The sequence below is a fragment of the Callionymus lyra genome, chromosome 8 (genome assembly GCF_982586985.1).
Source record: "Callionymus lyra chromosome 8, fCalLyr1.hap1.1, whole genome shotgun sequence".
Lineage (NCBI taxonomy): Eukaryota > Metazoa > Chordata > Actinopteri > Syngnathiformes > Callionymidae > Callionymus > Callionymus lyra.
Window position 1 is genome coordinate 12,672,607 of NC_141825.1, and position 26,090 is coordinate 12,698,696.

Consider the following 26,090-nt stretch of genomic DNA (forward strand, 5'->3'; position numbering starts at 1 on the left):
GAGCGCAGAAAATTGTTGCCTAAATGCTTAAAATGTTGGTTTTTGAAGGCTCGAAAAAAGGTCTATTTCGACCCATTTTTTTTTCTCAAACTTTAAAAAATGGGCAAAAATCGACGTGTCCGAAAATGGAAAAAAAGGTCGGAATACTTAAGTATGATATCAGACGCACCATGTGAGCGCAGAAAATTGTTGCCTAAATGCTTAAAATGTTGTTTTTTGAAGGCTCGAAAAAAGGTCTATTTCGACCCATTTTTTTTTCTCAAACTTTAAAAAATGGCCCAAAATCGACGCGTCCGAAAATGGAAAAAAAGGTCGGAATACTTAAACATGATATCAGACGCACCATGTGAGCGCAGAAAATTGTTGCCTAAATGCTTAAAATGTTGGTTTTTGAAGGCTCGAAAAAAAGGTCTATTTCGACCCATTTTTTTTTCTCAAACTTTAAAAAATGGGCAAAAATCGACGTGTCCAAAAATGGAAAAAAAGGTCGGAATACTTAAGTATGATATCAGACGCACCATGTGAGCGCAGAAAATTGTTGCCTAAATATTTAAAATGTTGGTTTTTGAAGGCTCGAAAAAAGGTCTATTTCGACCCATTTTTTTTTATCAAACTTTAAAAAATGGCCCAAAATCGACGCGTCCGAAAATGGAAAAAAAGGTCGGAATACTTAAGCATGATATCAGACGCACCATGTGAGCGCAGAAAATTGTTGCCTAAATGCTTAAAATGCCGTTTTTTGAAGGCTCGAAAAAAGGTCTATTTCGACAGATTTTTTTTTCTCAAACTTTAAAAAATGGGCAAAAATCGACGTGTCCGAAAATGGAAAAAAAGGTCGGAATACTTAAGTATGATATCAGACGCACCATGTGAGCGCAGAAAATTGTTGCCTAAATGCTTAAAATGTTGGTTTTTGAAGGCTCGAAAAAAGGTCTATTTCGACCCATTTTTTTTTCTCAAACTTTAAAAAATGGGCAAAAATCGACGTGTCCGAAAATGGAAAAAAAGGTCGGAATACTTTAGTATGATATCAGACGCACCATGTGAGCGCAGAAAATTGTTGCCTAAATGCTTAAAATGTTGTTTTTTGAAGGCTCGAAAAAAGGTCTATTTCGACCCATTTTTTTTTCTCAAACTTTAAAAAATGGGCAAAAATCGACGTGTCCGAAAATGGAAAAAAAGGTCGGAATACTTAAGTATGATATCAGACGCACCATGTGAGCGCAGAAAATTGTTGCTTAAATGCTTAAAATGTTGTTTTTTGAAGGCTCGAAAAAAGGTCTATTTCGACCCATTTTTTTTTCTCAAACTTTAAAAAATGGGCAAAAATCGACGTGTCCGAAAATGGAAAAAAAGGTCGGAATACTTAAGTATGATATCAGACGCACCATGTGAGCGCAGAAAATTGTTGCCGAAATGCTTAAAATGTTGTTTTTTGAAGGCTCGAAAAAAGGTCTATTTCGACCCATTTTTTTTTCTCAAACTTTAAAAAATGGGCAAAAATCGACGTGTCCGAAAATGGAAAAAAAGGTCGGAATACTTAAGTATGATATCAGACGCACCATGTGAGCGCAGAAAATTGTTGCCTAAATGCTTAAAATGTTGTTTTTTGAAGGCTCGAAAAAAGGTCTATTTCGACCCATTTTTTTTCTCAAACTTTAAAAAATGGGCAAAAATCGACGTGTCCGAAAATGGAAAAAAAGGTCGGAATACTTAAGTATGATATCAGACGCACCATGTGAGCGCAGAAAATTGTTGCCTAAATGCTTAAAATGTTGTTTTTTGAAGCCTCGAAAAAAGGTCTATTTCGACCCATTTTTTTTTCTCAAACTTTAAAAAACGGCCCAAAATCGACGCGTCCGAAAATGGAAAAAAAGGTCGGAATACTTAAGCATGATATCAGACGCACCATGTGAGCGCAGAAAATTGTTGCCTAAATGCTTAAAATGTTGGTTTTTGAAGGCTCGAAAAAAAGGTCTATTTCGACCCATTTTTTTTTCTCAAACTTTAAAAAATGGGCAAAAATCGACGTGTCCAAAAATGGAAAAAAAGGTCGGAATACTTAAGTATGATATCAGACGCACCATGTGAGCGCAGAAAATTGTTGCCTAAATGCTTAAAATGTTGGTTTTTGAAGGCTCGAAAAAAGGTCTATTTCGACCCATTTTTTTTTCTCAAACTTTAAAAAATGGCCCAAAATCGACGCGTCCGAAAATGGAAAAAAAGGTCGGAATACTTAAGCATGATATCAGACGCACCATGTGAGCGCAGAAAATTGTTGCCTAAATGCTTAAAATGCCGTTTTTTGAAGGCTCGAAAAAAGGTCTATTTCGACAGATTTTTTTTTCTCAAACTTTAAAAAATGGGCAAAAATCGACGTGTCCGAAAATGGAAAAAAAGGTCGGAATACTTAAGTATGATATCAGACGCACCATGTGAGCGCAGAAAATTGTTGCCTAAATGCTTAAAATGTTGGTTTTTGAAGGCTCGAAAAAAGGTCTATTTCGACCCATTTTTTTTTCTCAAACTTTAAAAAATGGGCAAAAATCGACGTGTCCGAAAATGGAAAAAAAGGTCGGAATACTTTAGTATGATATCAGACGCACCATGTGAGCGCAGAAAATTGTTGCCTAAATGCTTAAAATGTTGTTTTTTGAAGGCTCGAAAAAAGGTCTATTTCGACCCATTTTTTTTTCTCAAACTTTAAAAAATGGGCAAAAATCGACGTGTCCGAAAATGGAAAAAAAGGTCGGAATACTTAAGTATGATATCAGACGCACCATGTGAGCGCAGAAAATTGTTGCCGAAATGCTTAAAATGTTGTTTTTTGAAGGCTCGAAAAAAGGTCTATTTCGACCCATTTTTTTTTCTCAAACTTTAAAAAATGGGCAAAAATCGACGTGTCCGAAAATGGAAAAAAAGGTCGGAATACTTAAGTATGATATCAGACGCACCATGTGAGCGCAGAAAATTGTTGCCTAAATGCTTAAAATGTTGTTTTTTGAAGGCTCGAAAAAAGGTCTATTTCGACCCTTTTTTTTTTCTCAAACTTTAAAAAATGGGCAACAATCGACGTGTCCGAAAATGGAAAAAAAGGTCGGAATACTTAAGTATGATATCAGACGCACCATGTGAGCGCAGAAAATTGTTGCCTAAATGCTTAAAATGTTGGTTTTTGAAGGCTCGAAAAAAGGTCTATTTCGACACATTTTTTTTTCTCAAACTTTAAAAAATGGGCAAAAATCGACGTGTCCGAAAGTGGAAAAAAAGGTCGGAATACTTAAGTATGATATCAGACGCACCATGTGAGCGCAGAAAATTGTTGCCTAAATGCTTAAAATGTTGGTTTTTGAAGGCTCGAAAAAAGGTCTATTTCGACACATTTTTTTTTCTCAAACTTTAAAAAATGGGCAAAAATCGACGTGTCCGAAAGTGGAAAAAAAGGTCGGAATACTTAAGTATGATATCAGACGCACCATGTGAGCGAAGAAAATTGTTGCCTAAATGCTTAAAATGTTGTTTTTTGAAGGCTCGAAAAAAAGGCTATTTCGACCCATTTTTTTTTCTCAAACTTTAAAAAATGGGCAAAAATCGAGGTGTCTGAAAATGGAAAAAAAGGTCGGAATACTTAAGTATGATATCAGACGCACCATGTGAGCGCAGAAAATTGTTGCCTAAATGCTTAAAATGTTGTTTTTTGAAGGCTCGAAAAAAGGTCTATTTCGACCCATTTTTTTTCTCAAACTTTAAAAAATGGGCAAAAATCGACGTGTCCGAAAATGGAAAAAAAGGTCGGAATACTAAAGTATGATATCAGACGCACCATGTGAGCGCAGAAAATTGTTGCCTAAATGCTTAAAATGCCGTTTTTTGAAGGCTCGAAAAAAGGTCTATTTCGACCGATTTTTTTTTCTCAAACTTTAAAAAATGGCCCAAAATCGACTTGCCCGAAAATGGAAAAAAAGGTCGGAATACTTAAGTATGATATCAGACGCACCATGTGAGCGCAGAAAATTGTTGCCTAAATGCTTAAAATGCCGTTTTTTGAAGGCTCGAAAAAAGGTCTATTTCGACCGATTTTTTTTTCTCAAACTTTAAAAAATGGCCCAAAATCGACGTGTCCGAAAATGGAAAAAAAGGTCGGAATACTTAAGTATGATATCAGACGCACCATGTGAGCGCAGAAAATTGTTGCCTAAATGCTTAAAATGCCGTTTTTTGAAGGCTCGAAAAAAGGTCTATTTCGACCGATTTTTTTTTCTCAAACTTTAAAAAATGGCCCAAAATCGACGCGTCCGAAAATGGAAAAAAAGGTCGGAATACTTAAGTATGATATCAGACGCACCATGTGAGCGCAGAAAATTGTTGCCTAAATGCTTAAAATGCCGTTTTTTGAAGGCTCGAAAAAAGGTCTATTTCGACCGATATTTTTTTCTCAAACTTTAAAAAATGGCCCAAAATCGACGTGCCCGAAAATGGAAAAAAAGGTCGGAATACTTAAGTATGATATCAGACGCACCATGTGAGCGCAGAAAATTGTTGCCTAAATGCTTAAAATGCCGTTTTTTGAAGGCTCGAAAAAAGGTCTATTTCGACCGATTTTTTTTTCTCAAACTTTAAAAAATGGCCCAAAATCGACGTGCCCGAAAATGGAAAAAAAGGTCGGAATACTTAAGTATGATATCAGACGTACCATGTGAGCGCAGAAAATTGTTGCCTAAATGCTTAAAATGCCGTTTTTTGAAGGCTCGAAAAAAGGTCTATTTCGACCGATTTTTTTTTCTCAAACTTTAAAAAATGGCCCAAAATCGACGTGCCCGAAAATGGAAAAAAAGGTCGGAATACTTAAGTATGATATCAGACGCACAATGTGAGCGCAGAAAATTGTTGCCTAAATGCTTAAAATGCCGTTTTTTGAAGGCTCGAAAAAAGGTCTATTTCGACCCATTTTTTTTCTCAAACTTTAAAAAATGGCCCAAAATCGACGTGCCCGAAAATGGAAAAAAAGGTCGGAATACTTAAGTATGATATCAGACGCACCATGTGAGCGCAGAAAATTGTTGCCTAAATGCTTAAAATGCCGTTATTTGAAGGCTCGAAAAAAGGTCTATTTCGACCGATTTTTTTTTCTCAAACTTTAAAAAATGGCCCAAAATCGACGTGCCCGAAAATGGAAAAAAAGGTCGGAATACTTAAGTATGATATCAGACGCACCATGTGAGCGCAAAAAATTGTTGCCTAAATGCTTAAAATGCCGTTTTTTGAAGGCTCAAAAAAAGGTCTATTTCGACCCATTTTTTTTTTCAAACTTTAAAAAATGGGCAAAAATCGACGTGCCCGAAAATGGAAAAAAAGGTCGGAATACTTAAGTATGATATCAGACGCACCATGTGAGCGCAGAAAATTGTTGCCTAAATGCTTAAAATGCCGTTTTTTGAAGGCTCGAAAAAAGGTCTATTTCGACCGATTTTTTTTTCTCAAACTTTAAAAAATGGCCCAAAATCGACGTGCCCGAAAATGGAAAAAAAGGTCGGAATAATTAAGTATGATTTTAGACGCACCATGTGAGCTCAGAAAATTGTTGCCTAAATGCTTAAAATGCCGTTTTTTAAAGGCTCGAAAAAAGGTCTATTTCGACCGATTTTCTTTTTCTCAAACTTTAAAAAATGGCCCAAAATCGACGTGCCCGAAAATGGAAAAAAAGGTCGGAATACTTAAGTATGATATCAGACGCACCATGTGAGCGCAGAAAATTGTTGCCTAAATGCTTAAAATGCCGTTATTTGAAGGCTCGAAAAAAGGTCTATTTCGACCGATTTTTTTTTCTCAAACTTTAAAAAATGGCCCAAAATCGACGTGCCCGAAAATGGAAAAAAAGGTCGGAATACTTAAGTATGATATCAGACGCACCATGTGAGCGCAAAAAATTGTTGCCTAAATGCTTAAAATGCCGTTTTTTGAAGGCTCAAAAAAAGGTCTATTTCGACCCATTTTTTTTTTCAAACTTTAAAAAATGGGCAAAAATCGACGTGCCCGAAAATGGAAAAAAAGGTCGGAATACTTAAGTATGATATCAGACGCACCATGTGAGCGCAGAAAATTGTTGCCTAAATGCTTAAAATGCCGTTTTTTGAAGGCTCGAAAAAAGGTCTATTTCGACCGATTTTTTTTTCTCAAACTTTAAAAAATGGCCCAAAATCGACGTGCCCGAAAATGGAAAAAAAGGTCGGAATACTTAAGTATGATTTTAGACGCACCATGTGAGCTCAGAAAATTGTTGCCTGAATGCTTAAAATGCCGTTTTTTAAAGGCTCGAAAAAAGGTCTATTTCGACCGATTTTCTTTTTCTCAAACTTTAAAAAATGGCCCAAAATCGACGCGTCCGAAAATGGAAAAAAGGTAGGAATACTTAAGTATGATATCAGACGCACCATGTGAGCGCAGAAAATTGTTGCCTAAATGCTTAAAATGCCGTTTTTTGAAGGCTCGAAAAAAGGTCTATTTCGACCGATTTTTTTTTCTCAAACTTTAAAAAATGGCCCAAAATCGACGCGTCCGAAAATGGAAAAAAAGGTCGGAATACTTAAGCATGATATCAGACGCACCATGTGAGCGCAGAAAATTGTTGCCTAAATGCTTAAAATGCCGTTTTTTGAAGGCTCGAAAAAAGGTCTATTTCGACCGATTTTTTTTTCTCAAACTTTAAAAAATGGCCCAAAATCGACGTGCCCGAAAATGGAAAAAAAGGTCGGAATACTTAAGTATGATATCAGACGCACCATGTAAGCGCAGAAAATTGTTGCCTGAATGCTTAAAATGCCGTTTTTTGAAGGCTCGAAAAAAGGTCTATTTCGACCGATTTTTTTTTCTCAAACTTTAAAAAATGGCCCAAAATCGACGCGTCCGAAAATGGAAAATAAGGTCGGAATACTTAAGTATGATATCAGACGCACCATGTGAGCGCAGAAAATTGTTGCCTAAATGCTTAAAATGTTGTTTTTTGAAGGCTCGAAAAAAGGTCTATTTCGACCCATTTTTTTACTCAAACTTTAAAAAATGGCCCAAAATCGACGCGTCCGAAAATGGAAAAAAAGGTCGGAATACTTAAGTATGATATCAGACGCACCATGTGAGCGCAGAAAATTGTTGCCTAAATGCTTAAAATGCCGTTTTTTGAAGGCTCGAAAAAAGGTCTATTTCGACAGATCTTTTTTTCTCAAGCTTTAAAAAATGGCCCAAAATCGACGTGCCCGAAAATGGAAAAAAAGGTCGGAATACTTAAGCATGATATCAGACGCACCATGTGAGCGCAGAAAATGGTTGCCTAAATGCTTAAAATGCCGTTTTTTGAAGGCTCGAAAAAAGGTCTATTTCGACCGATTTTTTTTTCTCAAACTTTAAAAAATGGGCAAAAATCGACGTGTCCGAAAATGGAAAAAAAGGTCGGAATACTTAAGTATGATATCAGACGCACCATGTGAGCGCAGAAAATTGTTGCCTAAATGCTTAAAATGTTGGTTTTTGAAGGCTCGAAAAAAGGTCTAATTCGACCAATTTTTTTTCTCAAACTTTAAAAAATGGGCATAAATCGACGTGTCCGAAAATGGGAAAAAAGGTCGGAATACTTAAGTATGATATCAGACGCACCATGTGAGCGCAGAAAATTGTTGCCTAAATGCTTAAAATGTTGTTTTTTGAAGGCTCGAAAAAAAGGTCTATTTCGACCCATTTTTTTTTCTCAAACTTTAAAAAATGGGCAAAAATCGACGTGTCCGAAAATGGAAAAAAAGGTCGGAATACTTAAGTATGATATCAGACGCACCATGTGAGCGCAGAAAATTGTTGCCTAAATGCTTAAAATGTTGTTTTTTGAAGGCTCGAAAAAAGGTCTATTTCGACTCATTTTTTTTTCTCAAACTTTAAAAAATGGGCAGAAATCGACGTGTCCAACAATGGAAAAAAAGGTCGGAATACTAAAGTATGATATCAGACGCACCATGTGAGCGCAGAAAATTGTTGCCTAAATGCTTAAAATGTTGTTTTTTGAAGGCTCGAAAAAAGGTCTATTTCGACCCATTTTTTTTTCTCAAACTTTAAAAAATGGGCAAAAATCGACGTGTCCGAAAATGGAAAAAAAGGTCGGAATACTTAAGTATGATATCAGACGCACCATGTGAGCGCAGAAAATTGTTGCCTAAATGCTTAAAATGTTGTTTTTTGAAGGCTCGAAAAAAGGTCTATTTCGACCCATTTTTTTTTCTCAAACTTTAAAAAATGGGCAAAAATCGAAGTGTCCGAAAATGGAAAAAAAGGTCGGAATACTTAAGTATGATATCAGACGCACCATGTGAGCGCAGAAAATTGTTGCCTAAATGCTTAAAATGTTGTTTTTTGAAGGCTCGAAAAAAGGTTTATTTCGACCCATTTTTTTTTCTCAAACTTTAAAAAATGGGCAAAAATCGACGTGTCCGAAAATGGAAAAAAAGGTCGGAATACTTAAGTATGATATCAGACGCACCATGTGAGCGCAGAAAATTGTTGCCTAAATGCTTAAAATGTTGTTTTTTGAAGGCTCGAAAAAAGGTCTATTTCGACCCATTTTTTTTTCTCAAACTTTAAAAAATGGGCAAAAATCAACGTGTCCGAAAATGGAAAAAAAGGTCGGAATACTTAAGTATGATATCAGACGCACCATGTGAGCGCAGAAAATTGTTGCCTAAATGCTTAAAATGTTGTTTTTTGAAGGCTCGAAAAAAGGTCTATTTCGACCCATTTTTTTTTCTCAAACTTTAAAAAATGGGCAAAAATCGACGTGTCCGAAAATGGAAAAAAAGGTCGGAATACTTAAGTATGATATCAGACGCACCATGTGAGCGCAGAAAATTGTTGCCTAAATGCTTAAAATGTTGTTTTTTGAAGGCTCGAAAAAAGGTCTATTTCGACCCATTTTTTTTTCTCAAACTTTAAAAAATGGGCAAAAATCGACGTGTCCGAAAATGGAAAAAAAGGTCGGAATACTTAAGCATGATATCAGACGCACCATGTGAGCGCAGAAAATTGTTGCCTAAATGCTTAAAATGTTGGTTTTTGAAGGCTCGAAAAAAGGTCTATTTCGACCCATTTTTTTTTCTCAAACTTTAAAAAATGGGCAAAAATCGACGTGTCCAAAAATGGAAAAAAAGGTCGGAATACTTAAGTATGATATCAGACGCACCATGTGAGCGCAGAAAATTGTTGCCTAAATGCTTAAAATGTTGGTTTTTGAAGGCTCGAAAAAAGGTCTATTTCGACCCATTTTTTTTTCTCAAACTTTAAAAAATGGCCCAAAATCGACGCGTCCGAAAATGGAAAAAAAGGTCGGAATACTTAAGCATGATATCAGACGCACCATGTGAGCGCAGAAAATTGTTGCCTAAATGCTTAAAATGCCGTTTTTTGAAGGCTCGAAAAAAGGTCTATTTCGACAGATTTTTTTTTCTCAAACTTTAAAAAATGGGCAAAAATCGACGTGTCCGAAAATGGAAAAAAAGGTCGGAATACTTAAGTATGATATCAGACGCACCATGTGAGCGCAGAAAATTGTTGCCTAAATGCTTAAAATGTTGGTTTTTGAAGGCTCGAAAAAAGGTCTATTTCGACCCATTTTTTTTTCTCAAACTTTAAAAAATGGGCAAAAATCGACGTGTCCGAAAATGGAAAAAAAGGTCGGAATACTTAAGTATGATATCAGACGCACCATGTGAGCGCAGAAAATTGTTGCCTAAATGCTTAAAATGTTGTTTTTTGAAGGCTCGAAAAAAGGTCTATTTCGACCCATTTTTTTTTCTCAAACTTTAAAAAATGGCCCAAAATCGACGCGTCCGAAAATGGAAAAAAAGGTCGGAATACTTAAACATGATATCAGACGCACCATGTGAGCGCAGAAAATTGTTGCCTAAATGCTTAAAATGTTGGTTTTTGAAGGCTCGAAAAAAAGGTCTATTTCGACCCATTTTTTTTTCTCAAACTTTAAAAAATGGGCAAAAATCGACGTGTCCAAAAATGGAAAAAAAGGTCGGAATACTTAAGTATGATATCAGACGCACCATGTGAGCGCAGAAAATTGTTGCCTAAATGCTTAAAATGTTGGTTTTTGAAGGCTCGAAAAAAGGTCTATTTCGACCCATTTTTTTTTATCAAACTTTAAAAAATGGCCCAAAATCGACGCGTCCGAAAATGGAAAAAAAGGTCGGAATACTTAAGCATGATATCAGACGCACCATGTGAGCGCAGAAAATTGTTGCCTAAATGCTTAAAATGCCGTTTTTTGAAGGCTCGAAAAAAGGTCTATTTCGACAGATTTTTTTTTCTCAAACTTTAAAAAATGGGCAAAAATCAACGTGTCCGAAAATGGAAAAAAAGGTCGGAATACTTAAGTATGATATCAGACGCACCATGTGAGCGCAGAAAATTGTTGCCTAAATGCTTAAAATGTTGGTTTTTGAAGGCTCGAAAAAAGGTCTATTTCGACCCATTTTTTTTTCTCAAACTTTAAAAAATGGCCCAAAATCGACGCGTCCGAAAATGGAAAAAAAGGTCGGAATACTTAAGCATGATATCAGACGCACCATGTGAGCGCAGAAAATTGTTGCCTAAATGCTTAAAATGCCGTTTTTTGAAGGCTCGAAAAAAGGTCTATTTCGACAGATTTTTTTTTCTCAAACTTTAAAAAATGGGCAAAAATCGACGTGTCCGAAAATGGAAAAAAAGGTCGGAATACTTAAGTATGATATCAGACGCACCATGTGAGCGCAGAAAATTGTTGCCTAAATGCTTAAAATGTTGGTTTTTGAAGGCTCGAAAAAAGGTCTATTTCGACCCATTTTTTTTTCTCAAACTTTAAAAAATGGGCAAAAATCGACGTGTCCGAAAATGGAAAAAAAGGTCGGAATACTTAAGTATGATATCAGACGCACCATGTGAGCGCAGAAAATTGTTGCCTAAATGCTTAAAATGTTGTTTTTTGAAGGCTCGAAAAAAGGTCTATTTCGACCCATTTTTTTTTCTCAAACTTTAAAAAATGGCCCAAAATCGACGCGTCCGAAAATGGAAAAAAAGGTCGGAATACTTAAACATGATATCAGACGCACCATGTGAGCGCAGAAAATTGTTGCCTAAATGCTTAAAATGTTGGTTTTTGAAGGCTCGAAAAAAAGGTCTATTTCGACCCATTTTTTTTTCTCAAACTTTAAAAAATGGGCAAAAATCGACGTGTCCAAAAATGGAAAAAAAGGTCGGAATACTTAAGTATGATATCAGACGCACCATGTGAGCGCAGAAAATTGTTGCCTAAATGCTTAAAATGTTGGTTTTTGAAGGCTCGAAAAAAGGTCTATTTCGACCCATTTTTTTTTATCAAACTTTAAAAAATGGCCCAAAATCGACGCGTCCGAAAATGGAAAAAAAGGTCGGAATACTTAAGCATGATATCAGACGCACCATGTGAGCGCAGAAAATTGTTGCCTAAATGCTTAAAATGCCGTTTTTTGAAGGCTCGAAAAAAGGTCTATTTCGACAGATTTTTTTTTCTCAAACTTTAAAAAATGGGCAAAAATCAACGTGTCCGAAAATGGAAAAAAAGGTCGGAATACTTAAGTATGATATCAGACGCACCATGTGAGCGCAGAAAATTGTTGCCTAAATGCTTAAAATGTTGGTTTTTGAAGGCTCGAAAAAAGGTCTATTTCGACCCATTTTTTTTTCTCAAACTTTAAAAAATGGGCAAAAATCGACGTGTCCGAAAATGGAAAAAAAGGTCGGAATACTTTAGTATGATATCAGACGCACCATGTGAGCGCAGAAAATTGTTGCCTAAATGCTTAAAATGTTGTTTTTTGAAGGCTCGAAAAAAGGTCTATTTCGACCCATTTTTTTTTCTCAAACTTTAAAAAATGGGCAAAAATCGACGTGTCCGAAAATGGAAAAAAAGGTCGGAATACTTAAGTATGATATCAGACGCACCATGTGAGCGCAGAAAATTGTTGCCTAAATGCTTAAAATGTTGTTTTTTGAAGGCTCGAAAAAAGGTCTATTTCGACCCATTTTTTTTTCTCAAACTTTAAAAAATGGGCAAAAATCGACGTGTCCGAAAATGGAAAAAAAGGTCGGAATACTTAAGTATGATATCAGACGCACCATGTGAGCGCAGAAAATTGTTGCCGAAATGCTTAAAATGTTGTTTTTTGAAGGCTCGAAAAAAGGTCTATTTCGACCCATTTTTTTTTCTCAAACTTTAAAAAATGGGCAAAAATCGACGTGTCCGAAAATGGAAAAAAAGGTCGGAATACTTAAGTATGATATCAGACGCACCATGTGAGCGCAGAAAATTGTTGCCTAAATGCTTAAAATGTTGTTTTTTGAAGGCTCGAAAAAAGGTCTATTTCGACCCATTTTTTTTCTCAAACTTTAAAAAATGGGCAAAAATCGACGTGTCCGAAAATGGAAAAAAAGGTCGGAATACTTAAGTATGATATCAGACGCACCATGTGAGCGCAGAAAATTGTTGCCTAAATGCTTAAAATGTTGTTTTTTGAAGGCTCGAAAAAAGGTCTATTTCGACCCATTTTTTTTTCTCAAACTTTAAAAAACGGCCCAAAATCGACGCGTCCGAAAATGGAAAAAAAGGTCGGAATACTTAAGCATGATATCAGACGCACCATGTGAGCGCAGAAAATTGTTGCCTAAATGCTTAAAATGTTGGTTTTTGAAGGCTCGAAAAAAAGGTCTATTTCGACCCATTTTTTTTTCTCAAACTTTAAAAAATGGGCAAAAATCGACGTGTCCAAAAATGGAAAAAAAGGTCGGAATACTTAAGTATGATATCAGACGCACCATGTGAGCGCAGAAAATTGTTGCCTAAATGCTTAAAATGTTGGTTTTTGAAGGCTCGAAAAAAGGTCTATTTCGACCCATTTTTTTTTCTCAAACTTTAAAAAATGGCCCAAAATCGACGCGTCCGAAAATGGAAAAAAAGGTCGGAATACTTAAGCATGATATCAGACGCACCATGTGAGCGCAGAAAATTGTTGCCTAAATGCTTAAAATGCCGTTTTTTGAAGGCTCGAAAAAAGGTCTATTTCGACAGATTTTTTTTTCTCAAACTTTAAAAAATGGGCAAAAATCGACGTGTCCGAAAATGGAAAAAAAGGTCGGAATACTTAAGTATGATATCAGACGCACCATGTGAGCGCAGAAAATTGTTGTCTAAATGCTTAAAATGTTGGTTTTTGAAGGCTCGAAAAAAGGTCTATTTCGACCCATTTTTTTTTCTCAAACTTTAAAAAATGGGCAAAAATCGACGTGTCCGAAAATGGAAAAAAAGGTCGGAATACTTTAGTATGATATCAGACGCACCATGTGAGCGCAGAAAATTGTTGCCTAAATGCTTAAAATGTTGTTTTTTGAAGGCTCGAAAAAAGGTCTATTTCGACCCATTTTTTTTTCTCAAACTTTAAAAAATGGGCAAAAATCGACGTGTCCGAAAATGGAAAAAAAGGTCGGAATACTTAAGTATGATATCAGACGCACCATGTGAGCGCAGAAAATTGTTGCCGAAATGCTTAAAATGTTGTTTTTTGAAGGCTCGAAAAAAGGTCTATTTCGACCCATTTTTTTTTCTCAAACTTTAAAAAATGGGCAAAAATCGACGTGTCCGAAAATGGAAAAAAAGGTCGGAATACTTAAGTATGATATCAGACGCACCATGTGAGCGCAGAAAATTGTTGCCTAAATGCTTAAAATGTTGTTTTTTGAAGGCTCGAAAAAAGGTCTATTTCGACCCTTTTTTTTTTCTCAAACTTTAAAAAATGGGCAACAATCGACGTGTCCGAAAATGGAAAAAAAGGTCGGAATACTTAAGTATGATATCAGACGCACCATGTGAGCGCAGAAAATTGTTGCCTAAATGCTTAAAATGTTGGTTTTTGAAGGCTCGAAAAAAGGTCTATTTCGACACATTTTTTTTTCTCAAACTTTAAAAAATGGGCAAAAATCGACGTGTCCGAAAGTGGAAAAAAAGGTCGGAATACTTAAGTATGATATCAGACGCACCATGTGAGCGCAGAAAATTGTTGCCTAAATGCTTAAAATGTTGGTTTTAGAAGGCTCGAAAAAAGGTCTGTTTCGACCCATTTTTTTTTCTCAAACTTTAAAAAATGGGCAAAAATCGACGTGTCCAAAAATGGAAAAAAAGGTCGGAATACTTAAGTATGATATCAGACGCACCATGTGAGCGAAGACAATTGTTGCCTAAATGCTTAAAATGTTGTTTTTTGAAGGCTCGAAAAAAAGGCTATTTCGACCCATTTTTTTTTCTCAAACTTTAAAAAATGGGCAAAAATCGAGGTGTCTGAAAATGGAAAAAAAGGTCGGAATACTTAAGTATGATATCAGACGCACCATGTGAGCGCAGAAAATTGTTGCCTAAATGCTTAAAATGTTGTTTTTTGAAGGCTCGAAAAAAGGTCTATTTCGACCCATTTTTTTTCTCAAACTTTAAAAAATGGGCAAAAATCGACGTGTCCGAAAATGGAAAAAAAGGTCGGAATACTAAAGTATAATATCAGACGCACCATGTGAGCGCAGAAAATTGTTGCCTAAATGCTTAAAATGCCGTTTTTTGAAGGCTCGAAAAAAGGTCTATTTCGACCGATTTTTTTTTCTCAAACTTTAAAAAATGGCCCAAAATCGACTTGCCCGAAAATGGAAAAAAAGGTCTGAATACTTAAGTATGATATCAGACGCACCATGTGAGCGCAGAAAATTGTTGCCTAAATGCTTAAAATGCCGTTTTTTGAAGGCTCGAAAAAAGGTCTATTTCGACCGATTTTTTTTTCTCAAACTTTAAAAAATGGCCCAAAATCGACGTGTCCGAAAATGGAAAAAAAGGTCGGAATACTTAAGTATGATATCAGACGCACCATGTGAGCGCAGAAAATTGTTGCCTAAATGCTTAAAATGCCGTTTTTTGAAGGCTCGAAAAAAGGTCTATTTCGACCGATTTTTTTTTCTCAAACTTTAAAAAATGGCCCAAAATCGACGCGTCCGAAAATGGAAAAAAAGGTCGGAATACTTAAGTATGATATCAGACGCACCATGTGAGCGCAGAAAATTGTTGCCTAAATGCTTAAAATGCCGTTTTTTGAAGGCTCGAAAAAAGGTCTATTTCGACCGATTTCTTTTTCTCAAACTTTAAAAAATGGCCCAAAATCGACGTGCCCGAAAATGGAAAAAAAGGTCGGAATACTTAAATATGATATCAGACGCACCATGTGAGCGCAGAAAATTGTTGCCTAAATGCTTAAAATGCCGTTTTTTGAAGGCTCGAAAAAAGGTCTATTTCGACCGATTTTTTTTTCTCAAACTTTAAAAAATGGCCCAAAATCGACATGCCCGAAAATGGAAAAAAAGGTCGGAATACTTAAGTATGATATCAGACGCACCATGTGAGCGCAGAAAATTGTTGCCTAAATGCTTAAAATGCCGTTTTTTGAAGGCTCGAAAAAAGGTCTATTTCGACCCATTTTTTTTTCTCAAACTTTAAAAAATGGCCCAAAATCGACACGTCCGAAAATGGAAAAAAAGGTCGGAATACTTAAGTATGATATCAGACGCACCATGTGAGCGCAGAAAATTGTTGCCTAAATGCTTAAAATGCCGTTTTTTGAAGGCTCGAAAAAAGGTCTATTACGACCGAATTTTTTTTCTCAAACTTTAAAAAATGGCCCAAAATCGACGCGTCGGAAAATGGAAAAAAAGGTCGGAATACTTAAGTATGATATCAGACGCACCATGTGAGCGCAGAAAATTGTTGCCTAAATGCTTAAAATGTTGTTTTTGAAGGCTCGAAAAAAGGTCTATTTCGACCCATTTTTTTTTCTCAAACTTTAAAAAAAATGGGCAAAAATCGCTGTGTCCGAAAATGGAAAAAAAGGTTGGAATACTTAAGTATGATATCAGACGCACCATGTGAGCGCAGAAAATTGTTGCCTAAATGCTTAAAATGTTGTTTTTTGAAGGCTCGAAAAAAGGTCTATTTCGACCCATTTTTTTTTCTCAAACTTTAAAAAATGGGCAAAAATCGACGTGTCCGAAAATGGAAAAAAAGGTCGGAATACTTAAGTATGATATCAGACGCACCATGTGAGCGCAGAAAATTGTTGCCTAAATGCTTAAAATGTTGTTTTTTGAAGGCTCGAAAAAAGGTCTATTTCGACCCATTTTTTTTTCTCAAACTTTAAAAAATGGGCAAAAATCGACGTGTCCGAAAATGGAAAAAAAGGTCGGAATACTGAAGTATGATATCAGACGCACCATGTGAGCGCAGAAAATTGTTGCCTAAATGCTTAAAATGTTGTTTTTTGAAGGCTCGAAAAAAGGTCTATTTCGACCCATTTTTTTTTCTCAAACTTTAAAAAAAATGGGCAAAAATCGCCGTGTCCGAAAATGGAAAAAAAGGTTGGAATACTTAAGTATGATATCAGACGCACCATGTGAGCGCAGAAAATTGTTGCCTAAATGCTTAAAATGTTGTTTTTTGAAGGCTCGAAAAAAGGTCTATTTCGACCCATTTTTTTTTCTCAAACTTTAAAAAATGGGCAAAAATCGACGTGTCCGAAAATGGAAAAAAAGGTCGGAATACTTAAGTATGATATCAGACGCACCATGTGAGCGCAGAAAATTGTTGCCTAAATGCTTAAAATGCCGTTTTTTGAAGGCTCGAAAAAAGGTCTATTTCGACCGATTTCTTTTTCTCAAACTTTAAAAAATGGCCCAAAATCGACGTGCCCGAAAATGGAAAAAAAGGTCGGAATACTTAAATATGATATCAGACGCACCATGTGAGCGCAGAAAATTGTTGCCTAAATGCTTAAAATGCCGTTTTTTGAAGGCTCGAAAAAAGGTCTATTCGACCGATTTTTTTTTCTCAAACTTTAAAAAATGGCCCAAAATCGACATGCCCGAAAATGGAAAAAAAGGTCGGAATACTTAAGTATGATATCAGACGCACCATGTGAGCGCAGAAAATTGTTGCCTAAATGCTTAAAATGCCGTTTTTTGAAGGCTCGAAAAAAGGTCTATTTCGACCGATTTTTTTTTCTCAAACTTTAAAAAATGGCCCAAAATCGACACGTCCGAAAATGGAAAAAAAGGTCGGAATACTTAAGTATGATATCAGACGCACCATGTGAGCGCAGAAAATTGTTGCCTAAATGCTTAAAATGCCGTTTTTTGAAGGCTCGAAAAAAGGTCTATTACGACCGAATTTTTTTTCTCAAACTTTAAAAAATGGCCCAAAATCGACGCGTCGGAAAATGGAAAAAAAGGTCGGAATACTTAAGTATGATATCAGACGCACCATGTGAGCGCAGAAAATTGTTGCCTAAATGCTTAAAATGTTGTTTTTGAAGGCTCGAAAAAAGGTCTATTTCGACCCATTTTTTTTTCTCAAACTTTAAAAAAAATGGGCAAAAATCGCTGTGTCCGAAAATGGAAAAAAAGGTTGGAATACTTAAGTATGATATCAGACGCACCATGTGAGCGCAGAAAATTGTTGCCTAAATGCTTAAAATGTTGTTTTTTGAAGGCTCGAAAAAAGGTCTATTTCGACCCATTTTTTTTTCTCAAACTTTAAAAAATGGGCAAAAATCGACGTGTCCGAAAATGGAAAAAAAGGTCGGAATACTTAAGTATGATATCAGACGCACCATGTGAGCGCAGAAAATTGTTGCCTAAATGCTTAAAATGTTGTTTTTTGAAGGCTCGAAAAAAGGTCTATTTCGACCCATTTTTTTTTCTCAAACTTTAAAAAATGGGCAAAAATCGACGTGTCCGAAAATGGAAAAAAAGGTCGGAATACTGAAGTATGATATCAGACGCACCATGTGAGCGCAGAAAATTGTTGCCTAAATGCTTAAAATGTTGTTTTTTGAAGGCTCGAAAAAAGGTCTATTTCGACCCATTTTTTTTTCTCAAACTTTAAAAAAAATGGGCAAAAATCGCCGTGTCCGAAAATGGAAAAAAAGGTTGGAATACTTAAGTATGATATCAGACGCACCATGTGAGCGCAGAAAATTGTTGCCTAAATGCTTAAAATGTTGTTTTTTGAAGGCTCGAAAAAAGGTCTATTTCGACCCATTTTTTTTTCTCAAACTTTAAAAAATGGGCTAAAATCGACGTGTCCGAAAATGGAAAAACAGGTCGGAATACTTAAGTATGATATCAGACGCACCATGTGAGCGCAGAAAATTGTTGCCTAAATGCTTAAAATGCCGTTTTTTGAAGGCTCGAAAAAAGGTCTATTTCGACCGATTTTTTTTTCTCAAACTTTAAAAAATGGCCCAAAATCGACGTGCCCGAAAATGGAAAAAAAGGTCGGAATACTTAAGTATGATATCAGACGCACCATGTGAGCGCAGAAAATTGTTGCCTAAATGCTTAAAATGCCGTTTTTTGAAGGCTCGAAAAAAGGTCTATTTCGACCGATTTTTTTTTCTCAAACTTTAAAAAATGGCCCAAAATCGACGCGTCCGAAAATGGAAAAAAAGGTCGGAATACTTAAGTATGATATCAGACGCACCATGTGAGCGCAGAAAATTGTTGCCTAAATGCTTAAAATGCCGTTTTTTGAAGGCTCGAAAAAAGGTCTATTTCGACCCATTTTTTTTTCTCAAACTTTAAAAAATGGCCCAAAATCGACGCGTCCGAAAATGGAAAAAAAGGTCGGAATACTTAAGTATGATATCAGACGCACCATGTGAGCGCAGAAAATTGTTGCCTAAATGCCTAAAATGCCGTTTTTCGAAGGCTCGAAAAAACGTCTATTTCGACCGATTTTTTTTTCTCAAACTTTAAAAAATGGCCCAAAATCGACGTGCCCGAAAATGGAAAGAAAGGTCGGAATACTTAAGTATGATATCAGACGCACCATGTGAGCGCAGAAAATTGTTGCCTAAATGCTTAAAATGCCTTTTTTGAAGGCTCGAAAACAGGTCTATTTCGACCGATTTTTTTTTCTCAAACTTTAAAAAATGGCCCAAAATCGACACGTCCGAAAATGGAAAAAAAGGTCGGAATACTTAAGTATGATATCAGACGCACCATGTGAGCGCAGAAAATTGTTGCCTAAATGCTTAAAATGCCGTTTTTTGAAGGCTCGAAAAAAGGTCTATTTCGACCGATTTTTTTTTCTCAAACTTTAAAAAATGGCCCAAAATCGACACGTCCGAAAATGGAAAAAAAGGTCGGAATACTTAAGTATGATATCAGACGCACCATGTGAGCGCAGAAAATTGTTGCCTAAATGCTTAAAATGCCGTTTTTTGAAGGCTCGAAAAAAGGTCTATTACGACCGAATTTTTTTTCTCAAACTTTAAAAAATGGCCCAAAATCGACGCGTCGGAAAATGGAAAAAAAGGTCGGAATACTTAAGTATGATATCAGACGCACCATGTGAGCGCAGAAAATTGTTGCCTAAATGCTTAAAATGTTGTTTTTGAAGGCTCGAAAAAAGGTCTATTTCGACCCATTTTTTTTTCTCAAACTTTAAAAAAAATGGGCAAAAATCGCTGTGTCCGAAAATGGAAAAAAAGGTTGGAATACTTAAGTATGATATCAGACGCACCATGTGAGCGCAGAAAATTGTTGCCTAAATGCTTAAAATGTTGTTTTTTGAAGGCTCGAAAAAAGGTCTATTTCGACCCATTTTTTTTTCTCAAACTTTAAAAAATGGGCAAAAATCGACGTGTCCGAAAATGGAAAAAAAGGTCGGAATACTTAAGTATGATATCAGACGCACCATGTGAGCGCAGAAAATTGTTGCCTAAATGCTTAAAATGCCGTTTTTTGAAGGCTCGAAAAAAGGTCTATTTCGACCGATTTTTTTTTCTCAAACTTTAAAAAATGGCCCAAAATCGACGTGTCCGAAAATGGAAAAAAAGGTCGGAAAACTTAAGTATGATATCAGACGCACCATGTGAGCGCAGAAAATTGTTGCCTAAATGCTTAAAATGCCGTTTTTTGAAGGCTCGAAAAAAGGTCTATTTCGACCGATTTTTTTTTCTCAAACTTTAAAAAATGGCCCAAAATCGACGCGTCCGAAAATGGAAAAAAAGGTCGGAATACTTAAGTATGATATCAGACGCACCATGTGAGCGCAGAAAATTGTTGCCTAAATGCTTAAAATGCCGTTTTTTGAAGGCTCGAAAAAAGGTCTATTACGACCGAATTTTTTTTCTCAAACTTTAAAAAATGGCCCAAAATCGACGCGTCGGAAAATGGAAAAAAAGGTCGGAATACTTAAGTATGATATCAGACGCACCATGTGAGCGCAGAAAATTGTTGCCTAAATGCTTAAAATGTTGTTTTTGAAGGCTCGAAAAAAGGTCTATTTCGACCCATTTTTTTTTCTCAAACTTTAAAAAAAATGGGCAAAAATCGCTGTGTCCGAAAATGGAAAAAAAGGTTGGAATACTTAAGTATGATATCAGACGCACCATGTGAGCGCAGAAAATTGTTGCCTAAATGCTTAAAATGTTGTTTTTTGAAGGCTCGAAAAAAGGTCTATTTCGACCCATTTTTTTTTCTCAAACTTTAAAAAATGGGCAAAAATCGACGTGTCCGAAAATGGAAAAAAAGGTCGGAATACTTAAGTATGATATCAGACGCACCATGTGAGCGCAGAAAATTGTTGCCTAAATGCTTAAAATGTTGTTTTTTGAAGGCTCGAAAAAAGGTCTATTTCGACCCATTTTTTTTTCTCAAACTTTAAAAAATGGGCAAAAATCGACGTGTCCGAAAATGGAAAAAAAGGTCGGAATACTGAAGTATGATATCAGACGCACCATGTGAGCGCAGAAAATTGTTGCCTAAATGCTTAAAATGTTGTTTTTTGAAGGCTCGAAAAAAGGTCTATTTCGACCCATTTTTTTTTCTCAAACTTTAAAAAAAATGGGCAAAAATCGCCGTGTCCGAAAATGGAAAAAAAGGTTGGAATACTTAAGTATGATATCAGACGCACCATGTGAGCGCAGAAAATTGTTGCCTAAATGCTTAAAATGTTGTTTTTTGAAGGCTCGAAAAAAGGTCTATTTCGACCCATTTTTTTTTCTCAAACTTTAAAAAATGGGCAAAAATCGACGTGTCCGAAAATGGAAAAAAAGGTCGGAATACTTAAGTATGATATCAGACGCACCATGTGAGCGCAGAAAATTGTTGCCTAAATGCTTAAAATGCCGTTTTTTGAAGGCTCGAAAAAAGGTCTATTTCGACCGATTTCTTTTTCTCAAACTTTAAAAAATGGCCCAAAATCGACGTGCCCGAAAATGGAAAAAAAGGTCGGAATACTTAAATATGATATCAGACGCACCATGTGAGCGCAGAAAATTGTTGCCTAAATGCTTAAAATGCCGTTTTTTGAAGGCTCGAAAAAAGGTCTATTCGACCGATTTTTTTTTCTCAAACTTTAAAAAATGGCCCAAAATCGACATGCCCGAAAATGGAAAAAAAGGTCGGAATACTTAAGTATGATATCAGACGCACCATGTGAGCGCAGAAAATTGTTGCCTAAATGCTTAAAATGCCGTTTTTTGAAGGCTCGAAAAAAGGTCTATTTCGACCGATTTTTTTTTCTCAAACTTTAAAAAATGGCCCAAAATCGACACGTCCGAAAATGGAAAAAAAGGTCGGAATACTTAAGTATGATATCAGACGCACCATGTGAGCGCAGAAAATTGTTGCCTAAATGCTTAAAATGCCGTTTTTTGAAGGCTCGAAAAAAGGTCTATTACGACCGAATTTTTTTTCTCAAACTTTAAAAAATGGCCCAAAATCGACGCGTCGGAAAATGGAAAAAAAGGTCGGAATACTTAAGTATGATATCAGACGCACCATGTGAGCGCAGAAAATTGTTGCCTAAATGCTTAAAATGTTGTTTTTGAAGGCTCGAAAAAAGGTCTATTTCGACCCATTTTTTTTTCTCAAACTTTAAAAAAAATGGGCAAAAATCGCTGTGTCCGAAAATGGAAAAAAAGGTTGGAATACTTAAGTATGATATCAGACGCACCATGTGAGCGCAGAAAATTGTTGCCTAAATGCTTAAAATGTTGTTTTTTGAAGGCTCGAAAAAAGGTCTATTTCGACCCATTTTTTTTTCTCAAACTTTAAAAAATGGGCAAAAATCGACGTGTCCGAAAATGGAAAAAAAGGTCGGAATACTTAAGTATGATATCAGACGCACCATGTGAGCGCAGAAAATTGTTGCCTAAATGCTTAAAATGTTGTTTTTTGAAGGCTCGAAAAAAGGTCTATTTCGACCCATTTTTTTTTCTCAAACTTTAAAAAATGGGCAAAAATCGACGTGTCCGAAAATGGAAAAAAAGGTCGGAATACTGAAGTATGATATCAGACGCACCATGTGAGCGCAGAAAATTGTTGCCTAAATGCTTAAAATGTTGTTTTTTGAAGGCTCGAAAAAAGGTCTATTTCGACCCATTTTTTTTTCTCAAACTTTAAAAAAAATGGGCAAAAATCGCCGTGTCCGAAAATGGAAAAAAAGGTTGGAATACTTAAGTATGATATCAGACGCACCATGTGAGCGCAGAAAATTGTTGCCTAAATGCTTAAAATGTTGTTTTTTGAAGGCTCGAAAAAAGGTCTATTTCGACCCATTTTTTTTTCTCAAACTTTAAAAAATGGGCTAAAATCGACGTGTCCGAAAATGGAAAAACAGGTCGGAATACTTAAGTATGATATCAGACGCACCATGTGAGCGCAGAAAATTGTTGCCTAAATGCTTAAAATGCCGTTTTTTGAAGGCTCGAAAAAAGGTCTATTTCGACCGATTTTTTTTTCTCAAACTTTAAAAAATGGCCCAAAATCGACGTGCCCGAAAATGGAAAAAAAGGTCGGAATACTTAAGTATGATATCAGACGCACCATGTGAGCGCAGAAAATTGTTGCCTAAATGCTTAAAATGCCGTTTTTTGAAGGCTCGAAAAAAGGTCTATTTCGACCGATTTTTTTTTCTCAAACTTTAAAAAATGGCCCAAAATCGACGCGTCCGAAAATGGAAAAAAAGGTCGGAATACTTAAGTATGATATCAGACGCACCATGTGAGCGCAGAAAATTGTTGCCTAAATGCTTAAAATGCCGTTTTTTGAAGGCTCGAAAAAAGGTCTATTTCGACCCATTTTTTTTTCTCAAACTTTAAAAAATGGCCCAAAATCGACGCGTCCGAAAATGGAAAAAAAGGTCGGAATACTTAAGTATGATATCAGACGCACCATGTGAGCGCAGAAAATTGTTGCCTAAATGCCTAAAATGCCGTTTTTCGAAGGCTCGAAAAAACGTCTATTTCGACCGATTTTTTTTTCTCAAACTTTAAAAAATGGCCCAAAATCGACGTGCCCGAAAATGGAAAGAAAGGTCGGAATACTTAAGTATGATATCAGACGCACCATGTGAGCGCAGAAAATTGTTGCCTAAATGCTTAAAATGCCTTTTTTGAAGGCTCGAAAACAGGTCTATTTCGACCGATTTTTTTTTCTCAAACTTTAAAAAATGGCCCAAAATCGACACGTCCGAAAATGGAAAAAAAGGTCGGAATACTTAAGTATGATATCAGACGCACCATGTGAGCGCAGAAAATTGTTGCCTAAATGCTTAAAATGCCGTTTTTTGAAGGCTCGAAAAAAGGTCTATTTCGACCGATTTTTTTTTCTCAAACTTTAAAAAATGGCCCAAAATCGACACGTCCGAAAATGGAAAAAAAGGTCGGAATACTTAAGTATGATATCAGACGCACCATGTGAGCGCAGAAAATTGTTGCCTAAATGCTTAAAATGCCGTTTTTTGAAGGCTCGAAAAAAGGTCTATTACGACCGAATTTTTTTTCTCAAACTTTAAAAAATGGCCCAAAATCGACGCGTCGGAAAATGGAAAAAAAGGTCGGAATACTTAAGTATGATATCAGACGCACCATGTGAGCGCAGAAAATTGTTGCCTAAATGCTTAAAATGTTGTTTTTGAAGGCTCGAAAAAAGGTCTATTTCGACCCATTTTTTTTTCTCAAACTTTAAAAAAAATGGGCAAAAATCGCTGTGTCCGAAAATGGAAAAAAAGGTTGGAATACTTAAGTATGATATCAGACGCACCATGTGAGCGCAGAAAATTGTTGCCTAAATGCTTAAAATGTTGTTTTTTGAAGGCTCGAAAAAAGGTCTATTTCGACCCATTTTTTTTTCTCAAACTTTAAAAAATGGGCAAAAATCGACGTGTCCGAAAATGGAAAAAAAGGTCGGAATACTTAAGTATGATATCAGACGCACCATGTGAGCGCAGAAAATTGTTGCCTAAATGCTTAAAATGTTGTTTTTTGAAGGCTCGAAAAAAGGTCTATTTCGACCCATTTTTTTTTCTCAAACTTTAAAAAATGGGCAAAAATCGACGTGTCCGAAAATGGAAAAAAAGGTCGGAATACTGAAGTATGATATCAGACGCACCATGTGAGCGCAGAAAATTGTTGCCTAAATGCTTAAAATGTTGTTTTTTGAAGGCTCGAAAAAAGGTCTATTTCGACCCATTTTTTTTTCTCAAACTTTAAAAAAAATGGGCAAAAATCGCCGTGTCCGAAAATGGAAAAAAAGGTTGGAATACTTAAGTATGATATCAGACGCACCATGTGAGCGCAGAAAATTGTTGCCTAAATGCTTAAAATGTTGTTTTTTGAAGGCTCGAAAAAAGGTCTATTTCGACCCATTTTTTTTTCTCAAACTTTAAAAAATGGGCTAAAATCGACGTGTCCGAAAATGGAAAAACAGGTCGGAATACTTAAGTATGATATCAGACGCACCATGTGAGCGCAGAAAATTGTTGCCTAAATGCTTAAAATGCCGTTTTTTGAAGGCTCGAAAAAAGGTCTATTTCGACCCATTTTTTTTTCTCAAACTTTAAAAAATGGCCCAAAATCGACGTGCCCGAAAATGGAAAAAAAGGTCGGAATACTTAAGTATGATATCAGACGCACCATGTGAGCGCAGAAAATTGTTGCCTAAATGCTTAAAATGCCGTTTTTTGAAGGCTCGAAAAAAGGTCTATTTCGACCGATTTTTTTTTCTCAAACTTTAAAAAATGGCCCAAAATCGACGCGTCCGAAAATGGAAAAAAAGGTCGGAATACTTAAGTATGATATCAGACGCACCATGTGAGCGCAGAAAATTGTTGCCTAAATGCTTAAAATGCCGTTTTTTGAAGGCTCGAAAAAAGGTCTATTTCGACCCATTTTTTTTTCTCAAACTTTAAAAAATGGCCCAAAATCGACGCGTCCGAAAATGGAAAAAAAGGTCGGAATACTTAAGTATGATATCAGACGCACCATGTGAGCGCAGAAAATTGTTGCCTAAATGCTTAAAATGCCGTTTTTCGAAGGCTCGAAAAAACGTCTATTTCGACCGATTTTTTTTTCTCAAACTTTAAAAAATGGCCCAAAATCGACGTGCCCGAAAATGGAAAGAAAGGTCGGAATACTTAAGTATGATATCAGACGCACCATGTGAGCGCAGAAAATTGTTGCCTAAATGCTTAAAATGCCTTTTTTGAAGGCTCGAAAACAGGTCTATTTCGACCGATTCTGTGAAAGTTCTGTGGTGGAGTGACTAGAGCAAGTGCCTCTGAGACCCTTTCGGTTGGGTTTTCGTGGGTTCGAGTCCTACTCACTCCATCAACAAACTGTGTGGGACACGGAGAGCCCAGTGATGCGTGAAGCCCCCGGAAAAGTGACCTGGTGGAGTGACAAGAGCAGGTGGCTCTGAGACCTTATCGGTTGGGTTGGTCGTGGGTTCGAGTCCCACTCACTCCATCAACAAACTGTGTGAGACATGGAGGGCCCAGTGATGCGTGAAGTCCCCGGATAAGTGACCTCGTGGAGTGACCTGGTGGAGTGACAGGAGCAGGTGGCTCTGAGACCGTTGGGTTGGTTGTGGGTTCAAGTACCCACTCACTCCATCAACAAACTGTGTGGGACATGGAGAGCCCAATGATGCGTGAAGCCCCCGAA